This window comes from Sapajus apella, unplaced genomic scaffold (assembly GCF_009761245.1).
Source record: "Sapajus apella isolate SASKATOON/1434 unplaced genomic scaffold, GSC_monkey_1.0 scaffold14, whole genome shotgun sequence".
Classification (NCBI taxonomy): domain Eukaryota; kingdom Metazoa; phylum Chordata; class Mammalia; order Primates; family Cebidae; genus Sapajus; species Sapajus apella.
Window position 1 is genome coordinate 19709348 of NW_022436954.1, and position 12220 is coordinate 19721567.

The window sequence follows — 12220 nt, forward strand, 5'->3', positions numbered from 1 at the left end:
CGCAATCATTTTTGCTTATCACTACTTCCTAAATGAATGTGGCCTCTCCTTTCATTCCCTCAAATCTGGTTGTGAGACATAAGGGAATATGATATTAATCTCAACATTTCAGATAAGGACAGAATATGAATAATTCTGCCTGACCAGGCTAGTAGGTCAGGGCAGAAGAGGTCAGAGAAAATCTAACCTAAGCTACCACTCATCTGCCCCTTGTTCAGCCCCACGGGCTAGTCAGGAGGCTTTGTGACTAGAGTTTATCTAAGGACAATTCCTGGTGCCTGGAGGAGGCTTCAACTGATTACAGACTGACCACATGTTTTCACTTGTCTTTCCCCCGACTTTCTTCTCTGGGGCTTCAGGGAGGAAAAGGAAATTGTCAATGGTTCACGCTGCCACGCAGTAGTGGCAGCAGCAAAAGGGAGGTATTGTGAGAAAGCAAAGTATTCCCCTCCTCCCCCCTCAACCCAACACTCATAGACTTTGGTAAAGATACTGATCAGTGGATGCTTCCAGCCAGCCAGCCAGCCAGGCACCTGCAAACAACTATCCCGGCTCGCAAGGGCTCCCATGCACTCTTCATCACAAATGCATTCATTCACAGAAACGTACAGTCATTCACGCACCTGCACACCACCACATTCATTCATATTTTAGCCACAACTGCAGCCAGACATTCGCCTGCCAAGGATGGGTAAGTATGAACAGCAAGAACATGCCTTTAGAAGATTGCATTCTGTCCCTCTCCCGGCACACACAAATACACATACACACACACACACACACACACACACACGCACACACACACACATGCACACATGCACACACACACTCTCTTTGCCCTGCTTCCTTGCTCCAGGAGGTTTCAGCTTGGAAGCGAGCAAAATCCTGGCAGGAAGAAATTTCTACCATTCCCAATCAAATCCCCAGACTGTATAAAAACCCACTGACCTGGTCCATGATTAGATCACCAACAAGATACCCAAGTGCTGGCAGAGCTGCAAACGCCTAGGTGGATGAAGGGGGCTGGTTCTTTTTCTGGCCTGGATTTCCTCCACTGGCTGCCTAGTGAATAAAAGACAGGGCCAAGGGAGGGGCTTGCAGTGTGGCCCAAGCCTGCTCAATGCCCCACCTGGCCCGTTCAGATGTTGTCCTCAAGGGAGAGGTGAGAGTTGGGGCCAGCTGTGAAGTACTGCAGTAGTCGGAGGCTTGGCATTCAAAGGCCTTGGGAGTTTGTGTTAATCTGCACTGGTGCTGAGGATGGTAAGCAGGGGGCTCTGCATTTGCTCTCCAGATCCACCCCGCACTCACTCCACTCTGTTCTGGGAGGTTGACCTCTAGGGACTGCATTAACAGACTCTCCTGATACCTGGTTTGGCCAATGGGAGCCCTGAGAGGGAAATCCAAAGATGGGAGGAAGGTATGGCAGGGTATTTACTCCCCACCTTCCTTCCTGCCAAGAAATGGACTGTCTGTGTCTGTGTCCTTCTGTGAAAACCACAGAAGGTGGTTTTCAGGTGGCCCTATCAGGTGGCCCCGGGGCAGCTACAGTTCCAGTCTATCCAAGTTCTGTACTGGTGTGAATACATTGAGACCAGTGATTCCCAAACTCTCTAGGTCTATGGAACTCTTAACGGGACAACAGTCCACATGCCTAGCAGTGCCCACCAGCCACCAAAAAAACCCAAAAACCTCCCATCAGAATGCTGGGTAAGTCGTGTTTATTTTATTGACATAAACCACGGTTGTGGGGGCTTTTTCAGTAAACATGAAATTAAAGAATAGATGCTGAGGCTGGGCACAGGGGCTCATACCCGTAATCCCAGCACTTTGGGAGGCTGAGGTAGGCGATCACCTGAGGTCGGGAGTTCAAGATCAGCCTGACCAACATGGAGAAACCCTGTCTCTACTGAAAAAAAAAAAAAAATTAGCCAGGCATGGTGGTGCATGCCTGTAATCCCAGCTACTTGGGAGGCAGGAGAATCACCTGAACCCAGGAGGCGGAGGTTGCAGTGAGCCGAGATTGCGCCATTGCACTCCAGCCTGGGCAACAAGAGCAAAACTCTGTCTCAAAAAAAAAAAAAAAAAAAAATCCTGCTGGCTGACTAGCTGGTAAGGAGAGCTCTGAAGCGGGCCTTCTGCTTAGCTGTTTACCAGCTTTGTGATCATGGTTACTTAATTTCTCTAAGCCTCAGTTTCCTCCTTTGTAAAATGAGAATTATAATAAGACCCTCCTCTCAGAACTGTAATGAGGACTGTATGAGACAATGCATGTGAAACAGTGTTAACACAGGTGCCCAGCACAAAAGTAACCCGCAATAAATGCTAGCTATTTAAATATTAAGAGTATAGGTATGCATTCTATAAAATGACTATCTACGGGGCATCTAGAACTTTCAAGTTTTCAGACAATGGTCAACAATAAGATGTTAACTTTTTTTATTATCATTATATTTTTTGAGACAGAGTCTCACTCTTGTCACCCAGGGCAGGCACAGTGGTGGGATCTCAGCTTACTGCAACCTCCGCCTCCTGGGTTTAAGCGATTCTCCTGCATCAGCCTCCCAAGTATCTGGGATTACAGGCACTCGCCACCACGCCCAGCTAATTTTTGTATTTTAGTAGAAATGCGGTTTCGCCATGTTGGCCAGGCTGGTCTTGAACTTCTGACCTCAGGTGATCCACCTGCCTCGGCCTCGCAAAGTGCTGGAATTACAGGCATGAGCCACCACGCCCGGTCGGATGTTCATTTTATATCATGACCTGACAATACCCACAATGGAAAAAAAAATAGTTATCCTTAAAACCTGCGATGCACTCTTCTAATTCTTCATTTGTTCTATGTCATCAAAAAATGTAGGTCACAACCCCTTAATGGCTTGAGATCCACAACTGGAGAAGCTGTGATCTTGTAGACTTCCCAGGGATCAATGTGATGAAGACTGAGTCATCTCTGGAGGTGACAAGATAGGTAAAGACCATTTCCTGATTTTTTTAAACAGATGTAGTTACATTAATGGTGGAAAAGCAGCTGGAGGTCTTCTCTGCAGAATCTGAAATTCAGACAAGCATTTGAGTGGACTTATGTGTCAGAAACTAGGTCTTGGAGAAGGGGACTCAAATGTATAAAGAATGGTGCTTGCCCTCCAAGAACATATAGTTTAGTAGCAGAGCTTAGATTCATTCACTCCTTTATTCATTTAGGAAACCGAGTACCTACTACATGTGAGGAAGGTTCTAAATCAGTGAATGAGACAGGAGTTCTGACATCACAAAGGTTAACTTCCTATGGTAGTGACAGGCAATAAACAAATAAATAACCAAATAAGCATAATATGGTTCCGATAGTGGTAATGGCTCTAAAGTAAAAGGAAATGGAGAGTGCCTGGTAGAAGGCGTATACTAGATAAGGTAGTCAGGGAATGCTTCTCTGAGAAAGTATTTGACCCAAGACAGGAATGAAGTGAGGGAGTATGCCATGTAAATTCTAAAAAGAAATGCACTCCATTTATAGAGACCAGCAAGTGCAAAGGCTCTGACTAAGAAATAAGCTTGGAATAGTGCAGAAACAGGAAGAAAGACAGAGTGGCCAGATCTTAGTGAGCAAAGCAGAGGGTGGTAGGTGTCTGAGAGGTAGACAGGGCCAGATAACATAGGTCTTGACCTTCACACTAAGTCTTGAGTAACATCTGAAAGTGATGAGAAACCATTGTAGGGTTTTGAGCAAGAGAGTGACATGACCTGATTTATGTTTTAAAAGGATCACTCTGGTGCTCTGGAGAGAAGTGACCAAAGAGGGCTAGAAGGAAGCAATGGGGCTGATCGGGAGGCCATCCCAGCAGTCCAGACAAGAGATGATGGCGGCTTAGAATAGGCTGACAGCGATGGAGGCGGTGAGAAGTGGTCCAATTAGCCGTATCTACTTTGAAGGATGATGTCTCTGCATATCCATAATACAACGTGGAACGTGAGGTGCCAAGATAGAGTACACGATGTTGTGGAAACTCAGATGAAAATTACATCTGGCTGGGGGATGAGCTGGCACTTGAGCTGTGTTTTCAAGGATGAGTGGGCAGAAATGGTGAGGGAGGAGAGAACTTTCCAAAGAAAGGAAAAAGCATGCAATTTAAGGCAAAAAAGGGAGAAAGGAGAGGACACATTCAGGACCCAGGGGTAATTCTGTGGATATGGTGGGCCTGAAAAGGTGGAACAGGAGTAAAGCTGACCAGGTAGGTTTGGGATAAAGCATTACAGGCCTTGTGTCCCATGATAGCATTTGAGCAATGGAGGGCCACTGCATGTTTCTGAGGATGGTTTTATGTGATCAGTGCTGAGCTTTGCAAAGTTCTGGGCAAGTGGGGCTGACAGAAAACCTGGAAGCCTCTGCCTTGGGCCTCAGCAGACTCATTCATCAAGCAGATCTTTGGCCTTCTCCAATCCTGCACCCTTTGCTCCAGCCAAGCCAGCTTTCTTCCTGACCAGTGGGCTGTCCAGAAGCACTCCTTCCTCTCTGCCTTTGCTCTTGCAATTCTCAGCACCCAAAGCTCCTCTCCATTTATCCAGATCTTCCCCCTTCTTTGGCTCCTTGGCCTCTGTTGCTTTCTCCTTTCTATCAAAGCACTTGCCTACACTGCTCGTGTTGGCTCTTACCCTCACAGACTCACTGACATTTTGTCAAGTATTTCCAGAACATAGTACTTCCCCCAGGAGACAGAAATTCCTGTCGATCGCGGACATAACTGGCACTCCCTGTGTTCTCTCCACAGTGTCAGGCGCTCAGTAGCCATTCAATCCATTAAACTGACCACTCCCGTTCCTCATATAAGTGAGTCTGGAAAGCCAACAGTAGAAAGGCACTTGTCCAGATACACTGAAATCCAGACACGCAGCCAAAGGGACCCACTCCCTGCCCCCAGCTCTCTTCCTATTACTCCACTCCTGGCCATCCCAGCAATAAACAAGCTTAGGTTTTGTCTTCCTTAGAACTATCCTAGGGGAATAACCCTTGCCTCGGAAATACAATCCTGTAAAAGTTAAGGCACCAACCCTATGATTTCCCTCAGGGAGACAGGGAATGGGTCTGGGTCAGTTTCCATCAGATTCCACGTGCTCCCCAGTCTGCCTCACACCTTGCCCCTCCTCCAGTGCTTGGTATTTGGTTGGCAGGTGGCTTCCCCAACTCCCTAATCCAAGCTCTCTGCCATACCATGTATGGCTTTTCATGGAGAGGGTTTACTTTAGAGGCTTCTACTCTGGAGTGCGTGACCCAGGCAGCCCCCCACCCCCATTTTTCAACTTCCAAATAGGTTCATTTTACCTGCTTCCCAGATGGAACAGATTTATCAACAGGGAATTGCAGTAGAGAAAGTTGAATTCACACAGCGCCGGCTGATCAGGAGAATAGAGTTTTATTATTACCCAAATCAGCCTCCCTGAAAATTCCAGACTAGGGTTTTTAAAGGATAATTTGACGGGTAGAGGGCTAGGGAGTGGGGAGTGCTGATTGGCTTGGTCAGAGACAAAATCATACGGCGTCAAAGTTGTCCTCTTGCGCTAAGTGGGTTCCTGGGTAGGGGCCACAGGACCAGACAGCCGGTTTATCAATCTGGGTGATGCCAGCTGATCCATCAACTGTAGGGTCTGAAAAATATCTTCAGCACCAATCTTAGATTTTCTAATAAGTTATGTCATCCCTAGGAGCAACTGGGGAGGCTAAGAAGCTTGTGGCCTCCAGCGGCATGACTCCTAAACCATAATTTCTAATCTTAAGAACTAATTTGTTACTTACTACAAAGGCAGTCTGGTCCCTAGGTAAGAAGGGGGTTTGTCTTGAGAAAGGGCTGTTACCATCTTTGTTTCAAAGCTAAACTGTAAGTCCCTCCCAGGAATGAACAAGGGACTGTTTGGAGGTCAGAAGCAAGATAGAGCCGGTCAGGTCAGATGTCCTTCACTGTAACAATTTTATAATTTTTGCAAAGGCGGTTTCAATTTCACCAGCTATTGAAAATAACAACTAGTAGAGACACGAGTTTTCAGACAGCAACAGGCTTTGTGGATTCCCTCAGCACCTGACACCTTGCAGGCAAATGGGTCACTTAAGGACACAGATAATGGGTTTCCTTCGATTCTGTTGCCGGGGACGCCCAATTTGGGGCTTGGCCTGTCCGTGGTCTCCACCCCTCACTGCTTCTTTCCAAATGCTCTGCCTGTCATTTCTAGGAGGGGAAATGGGTCGTGGGGGGGGGGTGGTGGCTGAGGGAATCAGTAAGTCACCCACCAAAGAACCGTAAAGGATGCTGGATTCTTGCTCATGCTCTCAGCTGGGTACTGGGCTGGGCCCAGGCTGCAAGAAGGCAGGACTTCCTGACCCAGGGTCACAGGCACAGTAATGGAGGCTGAACGGACCTCTGTGGGGACTCCACCCCCAATTTCAAAAGCTCCTCGCCATCTATCTCCGAAACTTAGGTTTAAATCTGAACCAACTCATCCCTTGGGGAAGAGCCCCTTACCCTGCCTCCTTTTCTCAAGCGTGGAATGCAGGGGCAGAGGGCGCAGGGAGGGGAGACCTCCTTTTCTCAAATCCAGGTGGGCACAGAGCTCTCCACACAGAGCTCCTGGCACGGCCAGGGTACCAAGGCCTGGGACAGGGACGCGGCCACCGAGGAAGACTTTCCCGCAGCCTCCTTAAGCCATCCGCCCCCCGCGCCACGGCCTCCCTCCCACGCGTGGAAGCCGAGCAGCAGCGGAGGCGGCGGCCGGGCCGGGCCTTCAGGTCACGCGGGCGGCACGAGGCCCTGCGCCCTGGGCACGTGAGGGGCGGGGCCTGCGCCCAGGATCCCCTCTCGCGGCTGCTGACGTAGCAGCGCGGCCCCGCCCCGCCTGCTCCCTCCCCGTGCCGCCCCGCCCGGCGGCGCTGACCCCGCCCCGTTGCGAACCGCCCCCGTCCGGAGAGCTCCCGCGCGGGGGTGGCGCTGCGGCGCCCGGCAAGCCGGAACTCGGGGAGAAGAAGGGGCGGGTGGTGTGGAGGGCAAGAAGGAAGGTGGGGAGGAAGCCGCCTTGGGCCGGAGGGTCAGGCGCCCGGGGCTGCGCGATGCCCCCCCGCCCGGGGAAGCCCCCTCCCTAGTGCCCCCTGGAGCGCTCCCGGACGCTCTGGGTTTTTGTTCCCCTAGATTTGGGGCGGGGAGGAGCCAGGATGCGAGATAGAGGTGCGGGAGGGGGTTGCGACTGGTTGTGAGGACCCTCCCCCATCCACCCACGCGCTCGTGTTCTCCCGGTGCTGACGGTGTCCTGCCCGCTCCACTGCTCCGGCTGCGCTCGTGACTCTGCTTCGTGCCGGCAGAATTCCGCAGCGTGCGCTCGGGGGTGGGGCGGGGGTGGGGGGGTGGCTCCTGGCTGCCCCTTGAGCCTGTCCACCCGCGGGTCGGCGGGGTTGCCAGGCAACCCACTTACCTGTCCCCTCCCCCACCCTGCCCGGACCCCAGAGCCGGGTCGCTCCTGGCCCAGCCGCTGTGTGTGCCCTGCGGTGCCCCTAATTCGCTCTACAGGATTCAGTCCTGGGTCTCCATCCTGCACCTGGTTGCTCCCGAGGCATGGAAAACGCCCGTGTCTTCCCCTGGGCCTCCACACCCCCGCCTCCCGAGTCCACCTGGGTGCTGACACGGAGGGACGTAGTGGGGCTACAGGCAGACTGTCCGCACGGCCCCATTCTGTACCCCTTCTTGGAACAGGGCAGTGGAAAAACAAACAGGAACTGTGCAGGAGGAGATGGAGCCCAAACACCAGCTCGTTTCCACCCTTCCCATGTAGATCGCCCCGCACGTGTCCGCCCCGGGGTAAATATTGTGGTTTGGTTCCGATTAGCACCCAGAAGACGCACTCGCTGCCCCTGGTAACTGGGCAGCAAGGCCTGGCCCTGGGGCTCCCTACCCTGGGATACATGGCTTCTGACGCAAGGTCTGAGATAAGGCAGTGTGTTGGATACACGGAGAGAGAGGTAGGATGAGAAAATAAATATTATGAAAAGCAAGACATACTCAACCGAGGAGTGCCCTGCTGGTGGTTACACACTGCCCTAGAGGGTATCTGCTCACTCCTCTGAGGGAGGGACTGTGAGAGGCGCTTTGTTCCTCCTCCAGCCTGGGGTTGGGAGACAGACCTGTTACCCTCTTCCAGGCGGTAGTCACCTGGTCTGAAGTCTCACCAGGAGAGAGGCCGCAGGGCTGGACTTTGGAGCTGGGTGCTGAAAACCCTAGGCTCCAGCAGTAGAGGCTATGTAGGAGCATGACCTGGGAGGCTTCAAAACTGCCTGGCAGACAAGATCCATCAGTCTCCAAAGAGAAGTCTGGGCAGATAGCTCAGTTTCCCCAGGTCCCTCCTAATGGAGATGTCGAATCTGGTTGCCTGCAACATTAGAAATTTCAGGATGTCCTTCAGAAAGCTCTATGCCACATTGTCATCTCAGAATTCTTAGGATAGTTGTTTCTTACAGGTTAGCAACTTGTTTTTTGACTTGAGTTGATTTTGTCACCTAATGTCACCTTGAAGACAGGGATTTATGTGCAAAGAGCCTCAGGAGAGGACTGCAGTCCTTGGGGAAGAAAGGGCAGGGCAGAGCTTCAGGATTCTCTGGCCATTTATTACTTCCCGTTTTTGAGGGCCTCCTGTGTTCCATGACTTGTGCAAAGCACTGGAGGAACGTAGCTGGGGGAACGCAGCCGAGGCAATCTGGAGTCTGATGCGGAGGAGTTTCAGGTCCACTGAGAAGACAGTAGATGACTGTATCACAGTGAGGTAATTGGTGTGACCGGATTGCACATGAGGTGCAATGAGAACATAAGGGAAGAAGCTAAAATCCACCCAGGTTAGTCTATCAGTCAGCGTGGGCTACAGTACGCTGCAGTAACAAATGACTCTTAACATCGCAGTGGCTAAAATGCAATAAAGCTTTTATCGTTCTCACATTCATGTCCACCAGAGGTCTCCTGAGGTTCTGTTTTAAACTCTGTTCCTTCTGGAACCAAGGGTAAAGGCGTAGTTCCTCCATGGTCTCTTGGCACAGGGAAAATAAAAATGGTAGAGCTATGCAATGGCTTCTATTGCAAAGTGGCATCTGTCACTCCCTCTCAGGTTTCATTGGCCAAGCAAGTCATGTGATTAGGTCTGCTGTAAGCGGAGCAAGAAGTATAATCCTTCCACAGGGTCAGGCCAGTGGGGAGGGGTGGCGAATATCTTGGCCGATAACGCAGCCTGCCACAGTGTCCCAGAGAAAGTAATGCTTGGGCTGATTGCAAAAGCAGATTAGAACTGGAGCAGAAAAGCAAACAAGGCAGGGGGAACCTTTTGGGCCACATCATGGAGGCATAAAACTGCCTGGTACATTCAAGACAAGCCAGTCATTCCCTGTTTAAGTCCATATAGCGTGGGGAAACGTTCTTTATACGCCCTCCCCTGCCATGTTTGAATCATTTTTTAAGAGCTTGCCCTTGACCTTGTTTCAAGGGTTGTCACAGGGAGGGATGCTGGTTGTTGTACTTCTTCCCAGAGAAAATGAACCCAAATTACCGTAAAAGGCTTGTTCTCCATGAATACTGGAATGTCTGTGGTGGAGATAATTTTTTAAAGGACAACATAATTGAGAGGTTCCCTTGATATTCTAATCCTTAAGCCCGAGAGAATGACCAGTGTTGGGTTTGGATGGCCATGTTTGGGGGCCGGGCAATATGGGAGTGACCGCAGCAGGTGTCAAGTGTTCTAAGATGTCAACCCGTCTTCAGGGAGAAGTTTGAGGGGATGTCTCTGGATGGTTCTGATGGCTGCCTCGGTCTCAGCATCCCATCCTTTCTTTCCTGGTGAGCCTTTTCAAGAAAGGCTTCATTCCTACCCTCTTCTTCCACTTTCTGTCCTGCTTTAGGTATCAAAAGAGGGGCACCTCTTGGCCAAGATGCTGTGTTAGTCCATTCTCATGGCACTATGAAGAAAAACGCAAGACTCAGTAATTTTTAAAGAAAAGAGATTTAATTGACTTCCAGTTCTGCAGGGCTAGGGTGGCCTCAAGAAACTTACAACCACTGCTGAAGGGGAAGCAAACATGTCCCTCACATGGCAGCAACAGGAAGCTCAGCGCGAAAGTGGGGAAAGCCCCTTATAAAACCATCAGATATCCTGACAACTCACTCTCATGAGAACAGCACGGAGGTAATCACCCCCATGATTCAATTACCTCTCACCGAGTTCCTCCCACAAGCATGGGGCCTGTGGGAACTACAGTTCAAGATGAGATTTGGGTGGGGACACAGCCAAACCATATCAGGTGCCTTGATGGCACATCACCCCCTCAAGTGCTGCTAACCAAGAACAAATACATGTTATTGATTCCTGGACTATTAAGCCTTTTTACAGTTGTTAGGCTTTTCCTTTATTATATTGCAAGGGCCAGGTATGTACTTTTCCCCCTCTGTATACCCTGGTTCTTGGGGTACCATAGTTGCCCCAGAAAGATTTCTTAATGGGTTGGTTAGTTGTAAGGCAAGCGTTTTAAGAGAGTCAGGGATCCTTCAGTCATAAGCGACTAAAAGTCCAGTCTGACTGGCTTAAGTTAAGGTAAAAATTTTTTTTTTTTTTTAGGTCACACAACTGGGAAGTTTATGGGGCAGAGTTACCTTCAGGTCTGCCTTCATGTAGGGGCTTAAGATAGACACCTGGTTTTTCTCTTTCTCTCCATATCTAGGCTCTGCTTTCTTCTTGGCAGGCTCCATTCCCAGGTAGATCCCTTCTGTCTGATTGTAAGATGGCTGCAGAACTTCCAGCCTTACACCATCCTGGATTCAAGTCCATTAGGAGAGTCTGTGCCTCTCCCAGCATCCCTGGCAACAATTTCACTGGACCTGGGTCTCTCCTGAACCAGTTGTGGTGGTCAGTGGACTGTGGTGCTCCATGAACTTAGTCCTATGGCCCTGAGCCTGGGGCAGAGCCCTACCCAAAGTAAGGGACTGAGAGATTGAGAGGAGGTGGTTTCCAGAGGACATCCAGAGGTGGTGAAGAGAGGAAAGGTGCATGGAAGATGAGGGACAAAAACAGCAGATGCCCAATTCACTGACAAGTCTGTATTAGTCAGCTGTTGCTACAGTAACGCTATGTAACAAATTGCCCCAGGACTCAGTGGCTTACAATAATAAGCATTAATTATTTTCCCACTAATGGGTTTGTGGGGGTGGTTTGGTCATCTCTGCTTCAGGAGGCATGTTAGCTAAACTTGGTCCCAGGATGTGGGCTGGGTTCAGGTCTAGTTCATATTCTCTCATCCTCCTTAACATTGAGGCCGCCTGGAGATGGCATGAATGGCGAGAGCACACGGCAGGGAGCAGAATCACACCAGATCTGGCTTTATTCACAACTGTCCATGTGGATATGCAAAACAATGTTTTGCTGAGTAAATCGCATATCAAGTTCTTTTGTCCTCCCTAATTTCCCCCAAACTGACTGCAACCTTCAGGCTTCCTCCCTGCACCAGCTATCGGTGATTCACTTCTCTTTGAAGCTGTGCGGGCTGGCTCAAGAGCTGTGGTTGGCAGGTGTTGATAAGAAGTGAATGTCTGCCTGTCTGGAATGTATTGGAAGGCATTCTCGCTGGACATGGGAGATTGGATAAGATGAGATTACTTCTTGAGCTCCTTCCCACTCTAAAATGCTCTGAGTCTGGATATCCTCTGTCAAATTCTGACCACATGTATTTTTTTTTTTTAAAGATACGGAGTCTTGCTTTGTTGCTCAGGCTGGAGTGGAGTGGCATGATCACAGCTCACTGCAGCCTTCCACCCCTGGCCCCAAGCAGTTCTTCTGCCTTGGTCTCCCAAAGTGCTTGGATTACAGGCACGAGCCAGCATGCCCATCCCATATGTAGTTATATTTTAGTATACAGGGTTTTACCTGTGAATCTTTGGTCTCTTTGCCCCCAATTACCTTGATCTGTGGTACAACAGGGCATGAGACCAGTAAGCACATATGCCCAGAAGACCACTGTTCTAGGCTCCCTGCAGGAACCCAGGAGGAGTAGGAATTAGAAGGCTAATTTCTTTTTCTTGCTGTGTCACCTAGACTAAAATGCAGTGATGTGATCATAGCTCACTGCAGCCTTGAACTCCTGGGCTGAAGCCATCCTCCCACCTCAGCCTTCTGAGTAGCTAGGCCTACAGGCATGTGCCACCATAGCTGGCTAATTTTTAAT

The 12220-nt window shown here is 50.0% G+C and overlaps 1 long non-coding RNA gene across 3 annotated transcripts in view; it reads left to right on the top strand.

Annotated features, from left to right (window-relative positions):
• The window catches only part of LOC116555099, a 35757-nt gene extending 24819 nt beyond the window's left edge, over positions 1-10938 (top strand). Inside the window, exons 1-5 of one of the 3 annotated variants that reach the window (XR_004270371.1) lie at positions 1614-1707; positions 2858-2968; positions 3758-3890; positions 9908-10124; positions 10724-10938. This is a non-coding gene — a long non-coding RNA (uncharacterized LOC116555099). Of the gene's footprint in view, positions 1-1613; positions 1708-2857; positions 2969-3757; positions 3891-9907 lie in introns of those variants that run through there. The other 2 variants (XR_004270369.1, XR_004270370.1) reach the window with 2 other exon arrangements.
• Positions 10939-12220: the final 1282 nt, after the last annotated feature.